This window comes from Equus przewalskii, chromosome 14 (genome assembly GCF_037783145.1).
Source record: "Equus przewalskii isolate Varuska chromosome 14, EquPr2, whole genome shotgun sequence".
Taxonomy (NCBI): domain Eukaryota; kingdom Metazoa; phylum Chordata; class Mammalia; order Perissodactyla; family Equidae; genus Equus; species Equus przewalskii.
The window spans coordinates 86,205,861-86,220,120 of record NC_091844.1 but is presented as its reverse complement, the minus strand read 5'-3'; positions in this window follow the sequence as shown (position 1 = coordinate 86,220,120).

The following is a 14,260-nucleotide window of genomic DNA, read 5'->3' as shown; positions in this document are numbered from 1 at the left end:
CACACGTACCCGAGGAAACTCCTTAAGGCAAAGGAATGAAGCACCAGAAGGGTGAAGGGAACAGTTTCCTGTGCTCACACAGGGCCTGGCGTAGTTCCTGCTCCTCCAACCAGACAGGAAACCAAGATTCGTGGTGCTGTCGGTACTGTACACAGAGTGTCTTACTTAGACAGTGGGGAATCATTTCCCTAGCTAGGGCATTGCTCTGTCCTCACACAACAAATCATAGAAACAACTCATCCTACAATTTGTATTACAAAGAAAAGAAACGAAAATTTTAGAAGAAAAGAACTAACTTGGTTGACTCACATTACCAGATTCAAGGCTTATAGTCTTATTGTAAAGGTAGAGTGATTAAGACAGTTTGGTATTTAAAAGATGATGACACACAGGTCAATAGAAAAGAACATAGTCCAGAAATTGATCTAAACATACATGGAAAATTTATTTTTGACAAAACTGCAGCGCCAACTTAACGGAGAACAAATAGTTTTCTCAACAAATAGTGCTGAACAACTGGACATCACACGCAAACACACACACACAAAAACCATTTCTATACCTATGTCACTCATTAATAAAAATTAACTCAAAATAGATCAGAGACTTAAATGTAAGACCTAAAACTACAAAACTTCTTAAAGAAATCATAGACCGTGAGTTAGACAGAGGTTTCTTAGATATGCCGTGAAAAGCATAATACATAACAAATACATTAAGTAAAATCTTCTGCTCTTAGATACTATTAAGAGAATAAAAAGGCAAGCCACAGTGTGGGAGAAATTATTGCAAAACATGTATTTAAAAAAGGTCTCGTATCTGTAACATATAAAGGCCTCTCAAAAATCAACAATAAGAAAATCAAAAACCCAATTTAAAAATAGCCAAAAGATTTGTTGAAACTTCACAAAAGAAGATGCATCAATGGCAAATAAGCACATGAAAAGATGCTCAATATTATTAGTTATTAGGGAAATGCGTATTAAAATTAATGAGATGCAATTACATTTATTCTTTATTTATGAACTTTTCAGTTTGTCACAATGATGTTTTGTAGTTTATAGTATTAAATTCCTGAAAAATTTTTTGTTAAATTTATTCCCAAGTATTTTGTGACATTTATTAATTTCATTTTCCATTGCTCACTGCTAGTACATGGAATAAGTTATACAAATCTTGCAATGGTGTAGATTCAGCACCCTCATTATCTGAATATGCGCTGTCATATCCTGCATATACATACATACTAAATCCTACATTACAGTGTTAAAATTTTTGATTTAAGTAGTCCTGTCATTTTATACAAATTAATTTAAGTATAATTATGTTCAAAGCATGCATTTTGATGAGTTTTGTCATATGCACACGCTGTGAAATCATCAGCACAATAGATACTGAATACTTTCTTCATGCCCCAAATATTCCTTTGGCCTCTTTGTAACCCACACCTTCTCCCAACTCCACCTTCAGGAAACCACTGTATCTATTTTCTGTCACTACAGATTAGTTTGCATTTTTCTAGAATATCAAATAAGTGGAGTCAGGTTTTTTTTTTCTTTTTTTGGTTCGGCTTCTTTCAGTCAGCATGATGATTTTAAGATGTATCCTCATTCATGGATGCATCATTAGTTCCTTTTTCCTGAGTAGCGTTCCATGTAACAAATATGTTTTCAGCACTCTTTATCATTTACCTGTTCATGGACATTTGGGTCATTCCAGCGTGGCTGTTCCAGACAAAGCAGCTTCGCATGTCTGTACACAGTCTTTGTGGAGACATATGTTTTCAGTTCTTTGTGGGGATGGCTAATATATGCTAGGCATTATGTTTAATTTTTTAAGAAACTGGTAAACTCTTTTCCTAACTGGCTGTAGACGTTTTCAGGCCATAAATTTTGTTATTGAGAGGTCAGTTTTCAGTGTAACTGAAATATAATGTATAAATTTAATATAATGTAATTCTTTTGCAGATAAGCTATATTTCAATCCATAATGACTCTTTTTTTGGCTCAGGTGTCCTACGATATCACTCTAATTTATAGAGATGTGTATTTCATTTTATTTAGCTTTTTTGGAATATGTTGGGTTTCTTAACTGAAGACTGTTGACTTTCCTCAGTTCTTAAAATAATCAGCTATTCTCTCAGAGAGTATTTTCTTTCTCTTATTCTAGATATCATCTCCCTCTGGAACTCTGACTAGATCTAATTTAGGATTTCCCACTTTAATCTCAATTTCATTTCACTTTTTTTTTTTTGCTTCAAATCTCAATCCAGCATTTTCCGTAATTTCTTTTGATCTCTAATTTCTTCAAATCTATTTCCCTGTTTACTAATTATCTTTTCAGTTGGGTGTAATCTTGTGTTTATTCTTTCCACTGCCTGTCTAATGTCAATTATTACATATTATATTCTCAGATTCTATTTGGTCCTTCTTTGAAATCTTTTGAGTAGTCTTAAAAGTTTGTTATGGTTTTATCAAGTTTTTAAAACATTATTTTATTTTTTTACATATATTTATTTCATATTCTACATTATGATGATTCTGATATCTATTTGTGTGGTTCTAATTGTATTACCTGTTCTTTCTGATGATCTTCTCTTTCTGCATATAGTTAGAGATTCTTTTCTTTTTTTTTTTGCTTTTTCTCCCCAAATCCCCCCAGTACACAGTTGTATGTTTTAGTTGTAGATCCTTCCAGTTGCGGCATGTGGGACGCCATCTCAACACGGCCTGATGAGAGGTGCCATGTCTGTGCCCAGGATCTGAACCGGCGAAACCCTGGGCCACTGAAGCAGAGCGCGTCAACTTAACCACTCAGCCACGGGGCCGGCCCCTAGAGATTCTTGATTATGAGTTCATGGTCTTTGAAATTTTATCTGCGAGGAGTCTTTGTGTTAAAGTATGTTTTTCTGGAGAGGGTTTATTTGTTCACTCTGTAAAGCAACTGGGGGTGCCACCTATCACTTTTTTTTCACATTTCCTATTAGTGTCCCTAAAAAACTACAGCAACAGGTCATCCAGGGTGGGCAGAAATCTCTGGGGCAAATGTCAGATCTGGGACTGGCTAACTGCCCAGATTAAAGCTTTCTTGGCATTTCTACATCCCCTCCCAACTGTTTTACTTTCCAGCCAGCATGACCATGTGTAACATAGAAACATAAATTATTTTCCAGCAGTGTTTCTCTGACTGTGTAATCTACGATGTTGCTAGAGAAGAAAATCCTTATTTATTAAGTCAATAAAATATTGAATAAGCAGTTTATGGGTCACTCTAGACTATATTAAGATACAAATAAGAGCTTTCTAGTGATTAGGGCCTCTTGGTAACACCTTCTATCCAAGGCGATAGAGAACATCCGGCCAGTGGAAACTGAAGTAGGGAGTATATACCTATGTGCGTAGACTATGGTGTATCCTAAAGGACTTCTCTGCAGCAGAGCCAGTTACAAGAGACAGACTGAAAGGGATCACAGGTGGTTATATTATAAACAGGTTATTATGGACGGACTGCTTATGTCCCCCTAAATTCATATATTGAAGCCCTAACTCCCATCATGATGGTATCTGGAGGGGCCTTGGGAAGTGATCAGATCATGAGGGAGGGTCCTCATGACGGTATTAGTGCCCTTTTAACAGAGGAAGAGACACAAGATCCCTCCCTTTCTCCGCCATATAAGGACACAGAGAGAGCACGGCCATCTGCAAGGCAGGAAGAGGGTCCTCACCGGACCCCCACCAGGACAGCACTTTGATCTCTGACTTCCAGCCTCCAGAACTGTGAGGAAATGAATTTCTGTTGTTTCAGCCCTCCGGCCTGTGGTGTTTGTTACGGCAGCTCGAGCTGGCTGAGACCTAGGGGAAAGCTCACAAATATCCAACCAAAAACTTCTTACCCTCAATGGAGGGGAAGAAGACACCTTCCTGAAGAGACAGAAACAGACTTAGGGTCAGGAGTGCTCTCGCTGGCACTGCCCAGCTCCCTTCTGTTCCTGTGACCTTGGAGATGCCACTTCCCTTTCTGGTTCTCAGCTTCTCCATTCTTAAAATTGTTGAACGAAGTTGTTTCCATGGTCCCTTCCCTCTCCAATATTTCATGATATTAAGAGAAAAAATTTCTGCATAATAGACTTGTATTTAACAGTTACCCTACTTTGATTTATTATTTATCATAGAATCATTGAAAATTCCGTTCCAGAAGGGTAGTTAAAATCATATCAGTAAAGCGGTGCTCAGAAACATAGAGGTAAGGTTAAATGACTGGCCTCAGGCAGCAGAAAAAAATCAGACTCAGAGTGAAGGTAACACACCCCTGCCCCAATTGTGTCCTGCTTGGCCTGGGGCCACACCAGGCAGTGAGAAGACCTGTAAAAGCATCGAACAGCTTGTTACAGATAAGCAGGACAGCATGTGCTGTGGTTCCTAAGCCACGCTCATCTTCTATCTGCTATCACAGATGGAGATGAGGTGCTTGCTCTAGGTGTGTGCAACCTCAGCAAGGTAAGGGGATATAACAGCGCCTGATCTTTCAGGACCCATGCTCAGAAGTCAGCCAGGATGGGGTGTTTCCATGTCATTTTAAATGAGAGTTCAGTGTTTTCTAACCTGCAATATGAAAGAATCGGACAACTTAGATGAATTCTAAGGCTCACCTGTATTTTAATGCAAAGTTCACTCTGAGTTGCTACAAGATCTCAGGTTTAGTCATTGCTCAGGGTTGCCCAGTTCTTTAGGGGCAGAACCTGGCTTCCAGTCAAGGTCTGTTAATGTGAAATATCTAGAATATCTTTAATTATAGGACCATATTGCTACATAGGTAAGGATCAATTGGAGTTTAAAATTGGCAACACACAATTAGGCCATAAGGATTATAGCCACTAGCTGCCCAATTCTAAATATTGTATTTCACTTACACTAAGTCACTGGTATTATGATTCTATTTTCTTCATCAGATCGCTGGGGAGCTTACGTTGAGTCACAGGACACCTGCAGACCTGCGAGTATTCCTATCAACATTTTAGTTCTGTTTGCTCTCAGATGATTATTGTCTCATTTTCACAGAACAGAAAAATAAGTACAGTAGAAAATAAACACGTAAGAAAAATGTCATAGATTTACAGTTAGTCTTACCTGGGATTCAAACCATATTTTAATCATCAGCTAAATGATCTAGAAAAATTACTTACCTTTTTATGAGATTACTCAACTATATAACAGGGATACTAATATGGATATTTTAAATTAACGTTAGTGTAAACGCCAAGCACAGTAGCAGACATGATCTGAGCCACTCACAAATTTTAGTTCCTATGTTACTTACTTTTGCTGCTAGAATTCTTCGTAACAAACAATCACAAAACCTAGTAGATTAACACAGCACACACTTGTTTAGCTTGGGAATCTGTGGCTTAGAGATGTAGGCTGGGCTCTGCTGGGAGTCTCTCCTGGTCTTGGCTGGGCTCAACCACACGTCTGGTAGTTGGCTGAGTGTTGGCTAATCTGGGATAGCCTCAGCGGGGACCACTGAAAAGCCTGACTCTGCCCACGTGTCTCATCTTCTGCTGGTGAGCTCAAGCTTGTTCCACAGGGGCAAGCATGTGGAAGGCAGAGGCCTCAGATCCAAAGCTAGAACGGGTGCACAGTCATGTCCACTGCTTTCTATTGGCCAATGCTAGTCATACGACCACCAAGACTTATGGGGTTGGGAAAAGGATCCACCTTTTTAATGAGAACCACAAAGATAAATAGTCCAGAGAATGGAAAAAGGGAGGGGTGATGGATTGAGGCCATTAATGCAATGAATCTACCTTCTCCTTTCTCTGGGCTTCCTGTGACTTAGCCTTGAAAACGCTGTTCCCATTAACCATCCAGATACGTCAACCATTTGATTTGTCCATTACATCAGCTTTCTACAAATATGCATGCACTTTAGGGAAAGTAATTGATTTAAAAATAACACTTTCAGAATTACAGATCTCCAATAATCTGTGTATGTTAGGAAAGCAGAGAAGAAAATGCAAGCCCCAGAATTGACAAAGGCTGTAAATTTCATACGCTTATTTATTTATTTACTATTTAAGACAATTCAGAGGTTTCCTTCAGTCTTTGATGGTCTGGTGATCTCTTCTGATGCTCCTTTATAAGCAAGATGTGTCACGACCACTAGGCATAGGGTAATGATGGCAACTACATAGTCTGGTCCAGCCAAGCTGCTTTGGGCTATCTTTGTCTCTTGGCTTGTCCCTCTTTGGCACCTTCCAGAGCCTAACAGCAACTACCCTTCCCCTCACTGGAGCAGAGTCTTCATAAGCGTCCCCTCATAGTAACTCTCTTTAAAAGTATATGACATGATTTTCTTGCCTTATTCGGCTCACAAATTCTCCCCCAATGTGTTTGCAAGTTGTACTCCAATTCTACTCCTGCTTCCTCCCCTTAATATGATCTCTGCATTTTATTTCCACTCGCCCCATTCTGCTCTGTACCCAGATATATTGCCTTCAGTACTTACTGTACGTAAGGGTTTGCACCTGCTATATCAGAGGATCCTCCTCTTCTTCCTGCCTCTACTCCCATGCTCACTTCTATTTGCCTGCAGGGTTTCAGTGTTCATTCCTACACTCAGTCTTTTCCTCATTCTTTCTTTCCTATTTGCCATCTTCTTACTTCATCTCTAGGACATTTGCCTTGGAGAACAGTAGAAAACAGAGACAAGGAGTCTGGGTGACCTTGAATGGCAGATATCGGACTCATAGTCTTTCTCTTTCTAGAGCTTCATGATTATCCTTAGATAGTAGAGGCTTTGTGAATCTTCAATCAACAAAGAAATAAGATCCATTCTTACTCCTGTACCATTGAAGAAATGATTTACTCTTTCCCTCCTTAATTATCATAATGATACTGTCATAACCTTAACTATCCCGATATCCCGACCATGGTTCATTCACAGTTGAACATTTGGCTCCATCCTTCTACATTGGAGTAGCACCTAATTTAGTGATAGGAAAGTAAGGTTTTTTTTTTTTTTTAACAACCTTATTGATATATAATTAATATATCATACAATTCAACCATTTACATTGTACAACTCAATTGTCTGTAGTATATTTATAGATATGTGCAACCATCACCAGTAAATTTTAAAACCTTTCCATCCCTTCAAAAAGAAACTTGGTATCCTTTAGTTATTACCTCTCTGTCCTCCCACCCACCCAACGCAGGCTAAAGAGCCACTATTTTATGTCTCTGTAGATTTCAAAGGAAATAAGCTTTAAAGACAACTTACAAGGAAGGAATATCCTTGAAATCCGCTTGAATTGTTTTTACAATATATTACAAATAGCCATATTTATATGCCAAGTTGGACAACAACATAGCATTTCTCAATAAATCCAACATAGCCAGATTAGTCTCCAGGATTGGAAAAGACAGCTGTTTCTTCAAGTGGCCATTAAATGAACTAGTTGGCTGGTGTTTCGGGATCATGGTCTTACAAATAAATGATGTTGCACTGTGGAAACTCAACTTGGAAAGATACTCATTCTGAGAGTAGCAGTTTATGCTGGTGACAAAGCTATGAGATATGAGGTTTGCGACCTGTTAACATCCATCTTTCCAACCAAATGATGAAGCTACTCCAAGAAATCAGGCTCATCTGGAAAGAGAAGTAGGAATGAGAGATTCAGAAAAGGATCCTGGTGACACTGGAGTTCTAATCTCATTTGTCCCTGAGCCTGTGCAGTATGTTGCTCTTCCCTCAGCTTGGTTTATGTGAGCCAATACATTTCCTCCACTTTCCTGGAGCTCAAGTTGGGTTTCTGAAACTTGTAACCCACCCAAAAGTCTTTACTAACACAACTACGATTTATATATTGTTAATACTTTTTTTTAATCAGATGGAAAATGTCACATCATGGTATAAGGAGATTTTTCTCAAGGTCTAGAATTGGATGTCAAATTCAAGATCTCATCTTAAAGACAAACTCAATATTAGTTTTATTTCAATAGATTGCTTCACTCTAAAAAAATTTCTCAATATTTTGTAGAGTGGGCTAAATATATATGTTATGTTTGGGATTTTAATCCAGAAAGGAAGGTACTAGAAACACACAAATGAATATGACCCAACTTTTGTCCTCAAAGAGCTCACAGTTAAGTAGTGACAATACACAAGAAAACAAATAATTTAAGAAGTAATATGACAAATGAAATGATATTTCACATAATTTGAAAATCTATAACTTACTGGCAGATAATATTTTGTCAAAATTTACTTTCTTTACCTTGAAATGAAAAACAAGAGATTTTTGTTTTGTCTTCTAAATAAGTAATTATATTCTAATTTTGAATATATTTTTACAAACTACATCTCTATCCCCCACACTTACTCTCTTACCGAGATTGTCTTGTTCTCCTAGGTCAATGTACTTCCTGTGCCTTTGGCAGCTGAGGGATCACTATGGTTCATGCACATTTGATAGCCGTGTGTTTAAATTCCGCTCCTCCCATTTACTAACAGAATAACATTGGACAAGTTATTTCCTCTTTGTATCTCTCTCTCTTTTTTTTTTTTTTTAAATAAAGGATACTAAGATAATAATTCCTAGAACGTGGAATTGTTGAGAGGATTAGCTGTGATGCTGTATGGAATCCAAGGGTTAGCCTCTGGGGGTCCTAAATCTGCCAGGGTTTCAGAGTTACTCTCATCTTTAATAGTAAAATGATAGTGGCTTGGGAGCGTAACTCATGAATAGTGAAAATCAAGTAATTTATTCAGCGTTGTCTTATTTCTTCACCTTCTAGACTATGTTGTATGACTCCCTTTCCTTCCTCAAATAGGCCCTCTAGGTATTTTGGTGGTTGCAAGGGATCCTGTCAGCATGCCTCCTTCTCCCATCTCTGTATGTGAGTAGGAGGCTGGAGTATGGCACAATGTATTCACCCCCTCCCCAATATTGCATCTGAACCCCAGGCCCTGCCACATCTTCCCCCCACATACACAACACAGAGAAAAGATGCTCTCCTTCTTTGATGCCAGCTTTCTCCCTCTCCATCCCTTCTTTGGTAAATATCTGTAGGAGTCTCCTAGGGAAGACCCTCCACGTTCTTCCCTGGAGGGCCCAAGCAGTGCTTTACCTGGGAGCTTCAGAAACGTGTCAGCCTGTGTGCAAGTATTCACACAAGGCATTATTCCAACTCTGATCCTTGGATCATCGATTTCCGGTCTTCTCATTAAGATAGAAACCATCCTCACAGTGGAGTACACATTATGATTCTTTTTTTTTTTTGAGGAAGATTAGCCCTGAGCCAATGTCTGCTGCCAATCTTCCTCTTTTTTTTGCCGAGGAAGACTGGCTCTGAGTCAACATCTGTGCCCATCTTCCTCTACTTTGTATGTGGGACGCCTACCACAGCATGGCCTGACAAGCAGTGCTAGGTCTGCACCTGGGATCCGAACCGGGGACCCCAGGGCCGCCAAAGTGGAACATGCAAATTTAACCACTGCACCACAGGGCCGGCCTCCACGTTATGATTTTTTTAAAAAATGTAATTCCTTTTTTTCTGAAAAAATAGATTAGATAAGCATATAAAAATATAGTGGAATTCTGACCTCAGTTATCCCTCAGGTAAGGTGTTTGTCTTTGCAAGAAAAGCTGGAATGCTTTAATTGCCCAAAATATTGCAAATCCAATGTGCAGCAGGGGAAACGCATATTCTACGGTGTCAAAGCATCGTGAGAACAATCAGCTGACGTATGTTCTATCAAGGAACTGGAATGGGGAGTAAGAGAACAGAATTAACATAATTTTTAATTTATAAACTTGCAAAAGAAAGCCTCATAAACAAAAATGGAGATAACTCTAAAACCATCCCAACCTTTGACTGAGGGAGCTTATGAGGAGGAAACGTGAGGGGTGCAGCCTCCAGAGAACGGCTCATATTTAGGCCAGGGGATTACAAAGATCAGAAAGTGCCTTTTCCTTAGAGAGGGAGCTGGTCTTAGACCTAAACTATAGGAGCAAGTCTGGTGTCAATCTAATTTAAGCACCATAGGCTGTTTTATCATGACACCTGAATAGAAAGAGATGTTTTGTAGAAAGGGCCTCCTACAGCATGATTCTACGTTCTTACATTTCTTTTCTCTTTCCACATGTGTGCCGACCATAGGGTGTTTCATTCACAAAATTCATAGTCCAGTGAAGGGTGACAGACTGGAAAATCAAGTTTGTATATGGCATAAATAGTACTGAAATCATTCTAGATTATTGAAAATCCACCCAGTGTGACGGTAGAGAAGAGAAAATCCTTTCAGGGAGGTAATGATATCTGAGCTGAGCATTGAAAATGTGAAGGAGTTAGGGGGAATAGAGGCTCGTGGAAGTTGTCCAGAAAGGGAGAGGGCATTTGTAAAGTGTCGTTAGTGTAAAAGCACATAACAAGGATCCTGTGTTTCCATTGCCACTGCAAAGAAAGCACCTGAGTAGAGGATGAGACCTGAGGAGGTGATGAGACCTGAGGAGGTGATGAGACCTGAGATGGCAGAAGTAGGCAGGGACTATGTCATGCAGACTGCTAATTTCACACATCTCGATTCAGGTTCTGTGGTTATCAGCAGGAGAAACCAAGTTTTGATAATTTATAGAAAAATCAAGTTTTTGAAGGGTATGTGTGTGGTCAACTAAAGAACTGAATGGACAAGTGAACAACCGAGAAGCGTGTGATTCCAGGAATCCAGAAGGAAGGAATCCACAAACTGCCATTTCTGTTCAAGTATCTGGCTGAGAAGTTCTGCCTGGCTCGTTTGGGTCTCACACCCATGTCTGAACCGAGCACTGCGGGTATTTGGGAAACCTTGATCCTCACTGCAAGGAAGAGCAGTGATGTCCAAGTCGGGGGGAGGGGGACGCTGCTCTCAGAGGATCACAAGTTGGCACACTGGGGTCTGGAGGAAACACTGAAATGTCTAATTACATTTATTTATTTCAAAATAAGGAAGACATGACACCTTACAGATAGTTACTGTATGTCTTGAGTTGGCCTCCTCACTCTCCACATGTCAGGTGACCACATATCATGGGCCACGTAGGAGGGAGGAGTGAAGACTCCTTTCATATGCGAGGGATTAGAGCAGCTCTCTCACTCCTGTGTTCCACCTCAGCAGATTCAGGTTTATCGACTCAATTTACTTGTTTATGGATTTACAGATTACATTGTCCAATTTCATCTGAACATTCTCGCAAAAAGGAGAATTATTGTAGAAGATTACTGCAGAGAAATAGCAGATTTAAGATTATAGGAAAATGCAAGCACATGTGAACAGCAAGAAAATGGCAGAGCTAAGGGCTTTGCTCCCATTGCAAGCTCTTTATGAGCCACGTTACGTGGGAAACCAATGCCTTCCAGATATATGGCGCCCTGCAGACACCCTGGGGAGAGCAGGTCTCCTTCTTCCTCCACATGAAGATGACATGTTAATGTTGAGTGCAGAAGTAACTGGCTTCTTTATTTTGAAAAAAATCATTACTATTTCTTAAGAACATTATATAAACAGGTGTTAGATATATTTCCATCATTATGTGATTTCATTGCCAAAAATAACACAAGTAATTCACCTGTGTAAGCAAGAAAAAAAAAAAAAACCCTCCTTCAAGTATTTAAAAAATCTTGGAAGCATAATTTCTAATTTCTTAATAAAAAATTTAAATAAAGACTTTCAGTGGGATTATAACCCATCTGTTAATAATAAAAAAAATGCAATACCTTCCAATTAGTTTGGAGAACAACTGATTGACATTATAAAAGATGGAAAATTGAGGGACAAATTTTAACACAAATTGTTACTTAATTGGCATATGGGATTTAATCCTGAGCATCGTCATTCAGTGAGCACAAAAATGAATTCCTCCTGAATATCACACTGACGCGTCTTTTTCAGCTGTGATAGTTATTAAAAAGCAGAGAAATAAACTGATCTTAGATCCACACAAATTATTATAACACAAAGCACCGAACCAAGTTTTCAAATTTAATAGACAATATTTAGTCACATTTCTCACATGAAAAAGTTGTACTATTAAGTGATTATTTTAGGTTATTGCTTATTTTATCTTTATCTCAGTTTTTTAATTTCTATTTTGTGTATTTTTTTTAGTATATATGTGGCTATTAGTAAATTACTACTAAAAATGAATGGAATATATATATTTTTTTTTATCAATGCTTAAAAATATTTCATAGGAAGAGATCTGGGAAAAAACAGACCTGTAGACCCTCATCTAGAGAATGGTTTACCAGGTGTCAGCAAGTAACAGTCATAGCTCCAATCCCGGCACAGCAAGGTAAACATTGTTTGTGGCTGCTTTCAAAGGCATAATTGAGTAGCTGAGACATAGACCTTATGTCTTGCAAAGTCAAAATCACTTATGATCTGGATCTTTACATGAAGGTCTCTACCCTCTTGTTTAAATAATTGGCAATAAACATAGTCAGTCTATTTTTGTTTTCTGATGTACCTGTATAACGGTCTTGGGGAAAATAAATAGTTTGATTTCTAGAGTAACAGTTCATGGGCATGCCTCTATGTTTTTGAGGGGCAGGTGTCTGACAGACAAAAGGCAATTTGGGGATTTTTCTCTTAGAATTTCCTTTCCCCCCCAGACTGTCAACACAACAAAGTATTCCTTTAAGAGATTGTATATGGCTGCCCTTTATTAGACAGGGTTAACATTTCTGATGTTTACTTGAACAGGGTTTGTGCATTTAACTATTTTTTGAAAAGATTAATTTTCACTGAGTATACAAATCTACTTCAAACACTACAAAATCCAAACCTCTCCAGGGGGCTGACCACTGGTGGTGAGCTGATCCCCTCGGTTATTTAAACAGCAGCACCGCTGCCCAGAAATAAAGGATGTCCATGAGGAACAGGAATCTTAAAGTACTACCTGCAGAATGAAAAAGCTCATGGACCTTTGGAAGCATCGAATTAATGGGTGATTATATTTATTTGGAGATTTTTAGGTAGATGGGTGTTGATTTTCTTGTGGAACCTTTACAAATCTCAAGAAAAATGGATTCAGGAAAATTCCTGCTAATCCAGTTCAAATTGTGTAAGTAAATTTCTGACTCCTGTACACTTCATATCCACCCTTCCCCCATCAGATAAGCTGTGTCCCCCTCGGGTCAGTTAGTTCCTTGTTTCCTCAAACTTGACTCAGGTGAGAGACAACAGTCAAGGGACTCCTGTCTTTCTGGGCTGAAATTCAGCCACCTGGACTCAGTCCATTCATTTGTGTGTCCATTGATCTGACATTCACACATCTAGCCTATTCCCAAGGAAGAAATAATCACTTTTTCATTTATTGTGACATTACTAGATATCTCAATATGTTAAGAGCGAATGCTAATGTCGTTGTTTTGTTTTCCATTAATCAGCTTCCATTTCATAAACAAACTTTTTTCTAAATAAGCCCAGAAGATTATATTTTAGTTTTAAATTGGAAATTTGAAAAGGAAGAAAGAGAAAACCAGAATTGTTTGTGTCTGTACTCTGCACCTGGCATCATGTTCTTTAAATGAATATGCATTTGACATTCATAATCTCTTTAGCCCATACATTGCATCCTGAAGAAGGTATCACTCTCTTAACTTTACTCATGTGGGAACTGAGACCTGGAGAGGCAAAGGGTTTATCTGACATCCACCAACTAAAAATGACAGACTTGGGATTCAAACCTAACCTGTGTCTTTCCAAAACCCATTCTCTTAACTAGCTTCCTTTCTATGTTCAAACTTGTGTTTCCAACACATTCAGTTTTCAGTTTTAAATTTCATCTCATTTCCAGTCAATTTGCAGATTTATGTTTCCCAAATATTTCAGCTAGGGGTTTTCCAGGAACTACCATCTCATTTGCTCCTCATTTCTTTCTCCCTTCCACTCCCCTCTTCCTCCTCTCAATTCCTTCATTAATTCAAGTTTTTCGGTGTGTCTACACTGTATCTAAGGATTCGCTCACTTCCCATACCCTTTGTGTGTGAATTCTTATACCTCCATGGACTTCATTAACTCCCATTCCCAGCTGCTGTTACATCATCCCCTTGGGATCTGGGATCAAATCTCTCTTAGTGAAAAGGGGCTTAAGATCTGCCAGAGCTATAAACCCCACATTTGGCTCTCTTGCTGAGCCTGCTTTGGACCAATTGCTCATGTCTGGAAAAGGATCTCTGGCCCGCATCCTGATAACTGTCTTGTTTTCCTGAGACTCTTC